We start from the raw sequence: 7,534 nt of genomic DNA, 5'->3' as shown, positions 1-7,534 counted from the left end.
TTTAATTCACAACAAAATCACAGAGTCGAGAACCAAACATTAATCTGAACAAGTTCAATGACACGTATCAAAATGATATTGATATATTAATGATTATTGATACTACTTATCTATAAACGTCTACAAAATATAATTGTATACGTAAAAGTCAAATTCTATTGCAGACGTTTGCCGGTTGGGCGAACATTCTCATAAAAATATTACCATTGATAAACAAAATTATTGAGTCAGGACTTCTTTAAGGTTCCGTTTTCTAATGTTGACTTTTGATTTATTTTAAATTATTTTTGAAGGAAACACATGGTCCCTCTGGTTGTACAACTTACTGAAAACTTTCTATTGATGCTTTGCTTTTAGGTAAAATACCCACAACATACGCCAGCCAGATAGAACTTACCAACTACCAAAACACAAATACATGTGTAACCTTAAACGTTTATTGATGATGAAATATAACGTACCAACACACAAAATAATGTGTAACTTAAGACGTTTATAGTCTGAATGATAGAATTTAGTGAGAACTGCTCATAAAAGGGCTGGCAAAAAACAATTACAATCTATAGTTTGATTGATATTGATAGAACGAAATTGACGTTACTCAGATCTCTGCTATTGTTTTAGACAGCTATTTTTGAGTGGTTCTAATGTTATCCTGCTGGCGGATTGTTGTGAGCTTCTTGGCTAAACGCACAGCATCAATAATTTTGTGAGAACTAGTAATTAAAATGGCTGTTGAAAATCAATAAGAAAGACTCAGAGATTGACACATACATAATTAAAGTGAAATCTGATCACTAACTTGTCTAAAATCAGCTTTGTTCGCCACGTAATTATTATTGGTCATTATCACTTTGTTTAATGGAACAAACGTGATGAGTACTGTTCAGTCCACTGGTTTGCAACAGGAAAGAAAAAGTGACATATGCGTCTCTCTTCTTTGATTAAACGAAGACAATGTCACCCAGTTATCGCCATCTTGCTCATTGTTACGAAAACCAAACAGCCTCACATAATATAATATTATCGTTAGTTCCACTCACAATTTTAACACAGCAGATTGTATTTTTTTAAAAGAATGCATGGTGTCACCAGGTGTCGCGATGCAATTCCCTCACCAGTGTGTCAACATAATACTCTTCAACAGTTGTAACATCACGTCCTTCCTAATGACGCATGGTAACTTAGTAACACTGGCTCTAAACTATCGGAACAATGGCGGACGCCCGCATGAAATATTTCTCCAGCGAGCATAAATAATATCCAGAGGAAATAAAACACATACATTTGATCATGTTTTGACTTTTACACATTCTGATCACAAGACATATGAAAAGTTCTAGCCAGAATGAAAAATAAAAAGTAATGATTTTCTTTGTTTAGAACCAAGATGGCCGCCGTTGCCGGGCGGTGTGACATCAGACTATTGAATCGTATTGTTACAAATAACTAACAAACGATGGGACTGATCGACCGTTGCCGTCGTTCACAAATAGATACGAGTATGCGCTTGGCTAAGAAGCTCACAACATTGCCATCCGGAAGTATAACGGACTAACACACAAAACTATGTGTAGCCATGAACATTTATAGTCTGGTTCATTAAGTTTAGTAAGAATTACTCATAAACGTGGATCGTAAAAATTAATAACAAAGACCCAAGTGACGTCAACATCGAATTACCTATAGATAGTTCGAAGATGACGTCACTCAGGTCTTTGTTATTGTTTTTTTGCCATCCGCGTTTATGAGTAATGCTCACTGAACTGTATTAACCTGACTATAAACGTTCATGGATACACACAGTTTTGTGTGTTGGTCCGTTATACTTCCGGATAGTATAGATAGTATGCAGATGACGTCACTCAGGCCTTTGTTATTGTTTTTGCCATCCGCGTTTATGAGTTGTTCTCACTAAACTGTATTAACCAGACTATAAAAGTTCATGGTTACACAGAGTTTGTGTGTTGGTCCGTTATACTTCCGGATGGCAATGTTGTGAACTCCTTGGCCAAGCGCATTCTATCTATAGTTAGAAAACGCTTGGCTAAGAAGCTCATAACATTGCCATCCGGAAGTATAACGGACCAACACACAAAACTGTGTGTATCCATGAACGTTTATAGTCAGGTTAATACAGTTCAGTGAGCCTTACTCATAAACGCGGATGGCAAAAAACAATAACAAAGACCTGAGTGACGTCATCTTCGAACTATCGATAGAGAGAACGAAGATGACGTCACTCAAGCCTTTGTTTTTGTATTTTGCCATCCGCGTTTGTGAGTGATTCTCACTAAACTGTATCAACGACACAATAAAAGTTCATGGTTACACATAGTTTTGTGTGTTGGTCCGTTATTATAGATAGAATGCGCTTGGCCAAGGAATTCACAACATTGCCATCCGGAAGTATAACGGACCAACACACAAACTCTGTGTAACCATGAACTTTTATAGTCCGGTTCATACAGTTTAAGTGAGAACTACTCATAAACGTGGATGGCAAAAAACAATAACAAAGACATGAGTGACGTCATCTTCGTTCTATCTATAGCCAGACACAAGGACTTATAGTTTGAAGTCATTTTTTTAGTTTTGTGCAGCGTCTAGTGAGTTGTCGTTAGTAGTGCTCATTGGTTGAACTATTGAATACAACTCACAATTTGTTTTCTTTTGTGACCAAAAACTTGTCTTCAGACGTCATTTTTTGGTCAGTGTCAGACTGTAAGTTAACGATAGCTACGGATCGACTCGGCTGCAATGCGCATTCATTGTCCTTGCAGATCCTTTTTGCTTTCAGTTTGATCTTTCCGCTTATGCGGTTACTTGTTTTATCATACCAAAGTGAGTGACCCCTCTCGTTTTCAGTTGCCTAACCGAAAAGGAACCGAAAGCGAAAGTTTTATCTCGGAATTCGAATTTCTTTCATTTATTTACGTAGTTTCTTTGTTATTGATTTTAAAACACATTTTGGATGATTATTTCTCAATAAATAAATTTAAAATGTTTTAGGTTACACGTATTTTGTGTGCTGGTAGGTTTCTTTTTTTTTTTTTTTTTTTTTTTGTTTTGTTTTTTTTGTTTTTTTTTTTTGTGTGTGTGTGAGTAAATTACAGAAATACACGTGTATAGCATCTATCGCGAACTAGAACTGAATGGACACGAAAATGAATGCACTCAGTTTACAGCCTAAGGTAGCTAATGCTACTTATATACAAGTCTGGTAACTAACATTGTTTTGGGCTCATTGTTGTAATAGATTAAAGATTACACCTTTTTTTAAACTCTTTTTTATTTATTTATTTTTGCTTTTTGTTTATTTGTTGTTATCTTTTTGGTTCTTTTGTTTGTTTGCTTCTTTGTTTTTTTGTTTTTTTTGTTTTTTTTATTGTATTTTTGTTGCTGTTTGTTTGTTTTGTTTTTGTTTTGTTTTTTGTTTTGTTATTGTTACGATGTTTTGGCGGGCTAAGCGGGTGAGCATTTTACTTGATCGCGTGTCATCAATGAAGCATTGTCAAATAAATTGACGGAAAATTGTCTAAAAAACACACACATATACAACCAGATACGACTAAACACCAAACTTTGGGAATATGCCCCAATGGTCTATTTAAACGCTGTCCGAGTCATTCAAGAATTTAAAAAGAATAAGCGTCAATCGGGACAACAAAAATGACAATGTATGTCCTGGGTTATGAAATGTCAACTACAAATAAGTATTAAGTACAGGGAAAAAAACAACACAGAAAAATATACTTCAGAAAACACAATCTTAATTCAATCACGATAAAGATGTAACTTGTAAGATGCAACACTGTACTGAGAACATCAATGAAATATCCACGTCTATTTCTCGATTACTCTTAGAAAAAACGTGACAAAAATGTTAACCTATCCAATACATAATTGAATTGAGAAATTAAAATTTACACAGCTGTCACTTTTCAATTCAAAGGAAGATGCGAACACTATACGCTGTGTGTCGGGATTTGTGTGTGTGTGTGTGTGTGTGTATGCGTGTGTTTGTGTGTGTGTGCGTGTGCTTGTGCGCGCGCGCTCTTAAATAGGATTAGAGTGGATACTGTTAGGTATGTGTGCCGTTGAAGCTGGCTGTTGTATAGTCTACATAGATAAAATTAAACTTACTCGAATCAAAGACCAAGCTACAGTAGTAATCGCTTGAGTGGGCGAAAGTGAAAATTAATAACTCATTACAGAGAATATTCCAAACGATTTTGACTGATTTTTCTGCTGCACAACAGATTACAATTACAATGATATAAGATATCAAAGAACGTGTCCAAATATATCCATTTGCAAGTTTTAATACTTTATCCATTTACCTTATCAAGGTTTTTTTCTTCTTCTTTTATGTGTGTGTGTGTGGGGGGGGGGGGTGTGATAAAAAGCTTCAAGAGGCTGATCTCACCTGGAACAAACTCGGGTGTCCATGCAGCCGACTGTCAGAAATGGAAGTCTTATGTAGATGCCTTATGCGTCCCATGAGTCGATGAGGAATATTTAAGTGCGTGTAAGTAATTTTGTTTAAAACGATAATATATATGTACTGCATGCGGACACGTTCTTAATATTGTTAACGTGATGACAATTTACGATTACAATCAAATATCCTTTGGTTTATTCTTCGACATTTTAAAAAAATACGTATTGCATTAAAATCTTTTAATTTGGAACAAAACGGTCTTCATCTATAATAAGACTCGCGGAAACCCATACCTCCCCCCCCCCCCCCCCCCGACCACCCAGCAGTGAATGAGTATATGGGTCTGTTTGATATGGCGGAAAGTATTTTGTGATAGATTAGCGTCTTATCCAAAGGGTCTTGTCGGCATCACGCTATAGAAACCGGGATAAACTCCGGCTTCATGAGTATAGTGGGTCTGAGGGACAACTTCTGATCTATCCGAGATAAAATTATCTCTCTGCTTGAAAATTACTTAATGTTATCTCTTGTCATACACTTTCACTTACTAGATGACATGGTCGTTAAGTTCGCGTTGGAAAGGGAAAGAGAGGTAAACATTATTTGACCTCTTGAAACACTATCCAGGTCACACCCATAATCATAGTCAGGAATCTATGTACAGGGGAATCTGGGGTCCCATTGGATATAACAAACGAATATTGTTCGAGTCCGCAAATTAAATATCAGACTTTCACTGCTGGGGAATCGTTTCAAAACAAAGGCCTCTGAAGAATTTTAGGAAGATTTTGGCATTTAAAAAAAATTGACATGAAACTCCAAGGCAGATCGTGGCCTTCGTGAACTCTTAGTATAACGAAGGTCATTGGCAGATACAGTGCGGTGATCATAGTTATAACTATAGATAGTTCGAAGATGACGTACTCGGGACTTTGTTATTGTTTTTTGCCATCCGCGTTTATGAGTAATGCTCACTGAACTGTATTAACCTGACTATAAACGTTCATGGATACACACAGTTTTGTGTGTTGGTCCGTTATACTTCCGGATGGCAATGTTATGAGCTTCTTAGCCAAGTGCATACTATCTATAAAGAGATGCAGATGGAGATGGCTATGACATGTTGCCAGAATGGTGACTACTATCTTTGCCAAGAATAGCATTCCGCCGGATGGCTGATGGCAAAAGACTGAGAGCTAGATCCAAAGACACATGGCGAGGATCCGTGGATAGAGGGTTCAAAGAGGCTGGAACAACATCGGTGTCCATGCAATCGACAGGTAGAAAAGGAAGTCCCTGGTAGATGCCTTATACGGTCCTTGGCTCGATGAGGATCGAGTAAATAAGTAGGTTTCACTGCTGGGTCTGTAAGATCTGGCTGAAAGTACTTTGTGACGAATTAGTGAACTATCCAAAGAATACCAAGCAAAATTAAAGTCTGTTTACGATGCAGATTCATGTATCAACTCTAAGTTTCGCTGTTTTCTTCGTGAACTCATTGTCTGGAACTCTTAAATAAATAAAAAAGATAATGATTATAGTAAAAATAATAATAGTAATAACAATGATGATAATAATAATAATGATGATAATGATGATGATGTTGGTGATGATGATGATCATGATGAGGATCATCATCATCATCATCATCATCATCATCATGATAATAATAATAATAATAATAATAATAATAATAATAATAATAATAATAATAATAATAATAATAATAATAATAATAATAATAATAAATAACAAACAAACAAAAAAAAAACACGTCGAAATACTCGCGACAGCGACCAAAAGAAAATGCACAGTGTTCAAAATTACAACCAATTGGATTTTTACCTTGAGTACTACCAACAACAACTAACAAGTCACTTTTCACTTTCTTTCAGTGGTCGTCGCCGTGTAGCTGTGTATCGTAATTTTATGGAAATGTAAAGGTTTTATATGTGACTAACTTGTCAATCGGGTATTTTGTCGGGATGACACAGATTTTAAAAAATGTGAATTTAAAGTTAAAATGAATCTGAATATATGACACATTCTTTATTTTCTCTTGAAGTGTTTACATTCTTTCTTTTTAATAAAACAAACAAACATATATTGGAATACGTCTCTGATTTCTAGCCATAAATTCAATGTTCAACAACTAAATCGCCCCGATATAAAACCGTTTTGAGGTCACAGGCGGATCACGTAATATATTAACTCAGGTCTGTTAGACGATATTACAATATTATTATTTTTTTGGACAGAGGCAAAGCTGTTAACGGCAAGGTACTCATTTTACACCTGAGTACAGTGAGAGAATGTGAGTCTTGTTCAAGGACTCAACTATGCGCCGAGCGAGGCTCGAACCCAGGACCTTCCGATCCAAAAGAGAGTGTCATACCACAAGACCACATAGCCGCATGTGAAAGGTTACACATAGTTTTGTGAGTTGGTTCACCAGACTACAAGATCTATGGTTGGTTCGCTCATCATCAATAGGCCTTTGACATTCAAGTTTTGATCCTTGATCTGAGAGTGATGATGATGAAGATAAACATAATTATTTTTAAAATATCAGAATAGTCCAAGTATAGAAGGGAGAGAATCATTAACTACTAGTAGACGACATATTATATATGATTATTGCCCTTCCATTAATTTACAATAGCGGTTATGACTTGCACATCAAGGTATCATACCCTAAAAAATATGCTAATTGACGATTAAAAAAAAAAAAGATTTTCCACCTTAACCACCTCTACATCATCATCATCATCATCATCATCATCATCATCATCATCATCATCATCATCATACCCTGACCCAGGGTGAAAAAGGCAATGATGATTGTGGTGAACATACCAATACGTCCATAGGTAACCGTTATTTGCTTCCTTTTTTCTTTTCTTTTTTTTTTATTTATTTATTTATTTATTTTTTTTTTTTGGGGGGGGGGGGTGTGTTATATCTTTATTAGTCTTTCTATGCCTAATCGTGATAAAGATTATGTCAAAAATTTATGAAATTGAGATCTATTTTTCTAAATTATATCTATCTATCTATCTATCTATCTATCTATCTATCTATCTATCTATC

The sequence above is a fragment of the Berghia stephanieae genome, chromosome 7, assembly GCF_034508935.2.
Source record: "Berghia stephanieae isolate SIO BIC M18660-M18661 chromosome 7, UCSD_Bste_1.3, whole genome shotgun sequence".
Classification (NCBI taxonomy): Eukaryota; Metazoa; Mollusca; class Gastropoda; order Nudibranchia; family Aeolidiidae; genus Berghia; species Berghia stephanieae.
This window is presented reverse-complemented; position numbering follows the sequence as displayed.